The following is a 1,996-nucleotide window of genomic DNA, read 5'->3' as shown; positions in this document are numbered from 1 at the left end:
CCGCTCACCCCACACACCTCTCCCCCCCCATGGCCCCCTAAGAAAAAGGTTGCTAGCTACGGGGCTGTCTTGGGCCAGTCACACTCTCTCAGACTAATCTACCTCACAGGGTTGTCGTGAATATAAAATGGAGGCGAGGAGAATGATGTAAGCCACTTTGGGCCCCCATTGGGGAGAAAGGTGGGACATGAATTAAATAAATAAATATTGTTAATCTCGCCCTCATTCCAGCCTTTAGGACTCTTTAATAGGGCTGTCACGCTGTCATTGTCAAGTTGTAACCATCCCTATCTAGATTGCTTGAAGCAGTTAAACTATTATCTCTTAGGTAAGAGTCATCTCCAGCTCCTCAAGGGTTAATTCAAAAAACAGCTCTGCTGCCATTTTGATATTAAGGGCCAGCAGTCTGTTTTCATTTTCTTTCAGTTGTAGCCCATGTTTTTGTGTGTCGGATCATAGAATCATAGAGTTGGAAGGGACTTCCTGCACAACGCAGGAAATTTACATATATCTCCCCTCCCAGTGACCCCTGTTCCATGCCCAGAAGCTGACAAAAAATCTGCATGATCTCTGGCCAAACTGGCCTGGTTAAAAATTGCTTCCTGACCCCAAAGGGGTGATCAACATTTCTCTTGGCGTGTAAGAAAGGGTCACAAGAACTAAGCATCATCTTGTCCCTGGTGTCTGACAAATCTAAACCCTCCCTCATGGCACCAGCACAGCATCTATATAGGGAAATTGCTAGTGCATGTCTGTCTAGCTGGCCCTGTATATGGAAAAGGAAGCATTTCAGAACGTTATCTTGGAGGGCCTGGACTTCAACTTACTACCTAGCAGCCTAATTTTTTCTTCTGAGAGAGAGCCAGTTTGGTGTAGTGGTTAGGAGCGTGGACTCTAATCTGGGAGAACCAGGTTTGATTCCCCAGTTCTCCACATGCAGTTGCTGGTGTGACCTTGGGTCAGTCACAAGTTCTTTCAGAGCTGTTCTCTCAAGGGCAGTTTTGGAGAGAGGTCTCTCAGCCCCACCTACCTCACAGGGTGTCTGTTGTGGGGAGGGGAAGGGAAAGGGATTGTAAGCTTCTCATAGACTCCTTTGGGTAGTAAAGGGTGGGGTATAAATCCAGTCTCCTTCTCTTTCTGAAGACCACAAACTGCATTTCCCAACATTGTTGGTCTTGATGTGAACCATGACTGCTGACTACTACTCTACAACATCTAGTAGCCCCTCTGGACAGTAAGAGATGTCTGCAACCTTTGACAAGGCAGGCAAGTCACTACATGGTTAAAACACTTGTCCCAAACCCATCTGTGACCCGAACTCCTCTAAGGACGGTTCCGGGAGCCTAATTCTGAATTATCTACAACAGTGGGCGTGGCGTGAGTTCTTGTCCAATGTATACAGAGGTCAGATTGGCCAACGAAACGCTCCTAATTCCCAGGAATTGAGACAACACGCTAGGTTTATGAATAAATGTTGCCTTTTACTAAACAGTTCTCAAGCATACGAAAACAGATGCATACACAGATTCTCTCAAGATCCTTAGTTACAAAAGTTCATAGAACGCAATCAGCAAGGAAAATAACAAAAGCAACAGACAAGGGGGATAACACAGCAGGATATCGCTTATACTTATCTGAGGTCCAAGCTGGGGAGAAATCTCCTCGTAGCAGAAAAGGGGCAGCTTAAGGATCAGCGGGTGAATTCTAAAAGCACACGAGCTGGACCGGCCAAGCCACGTGCGGGTTCCTGGGTCGCGACTCCTGGGAACACAGTAAGACTCACCTGCAGCACTTAAGTTGCAAGGTAGGGGAGGGGTGGGTTAACCAGAGAAACAAAGGCTGTGTTCCTCTTTTTAAAAGCTACGTTTTTGGGCTTGGCTTACGGCCATAAACCCTTAGGGTCCGTCCTCTTTGCTAAGGCTATAGGTCAAAGAGTGGTGACGTCCTAATGAGGGGAAGGGGGCAATATGCAGATATGCTACCCTAACTTCAAAGG

Source organism: Gekko japonicus, unplaced genomic scaffold (assembly GCF_001447785.1).
Source record: "Gekko japonicus isolate JY-2015 unplaced genomic scaffold, Gekko_japonicus_V1.1 scaffold1819, whole genome shotgun sequence".
NCBI classification, from domain to species: Eukaryota; Metazoa; Chordata; class Lepidosauria; order Squamata; family Gekkonidae; genus Gekko; species Gekko japonicus.
This window is presented reverse-complemented; position numbering follows the sequence as displayed.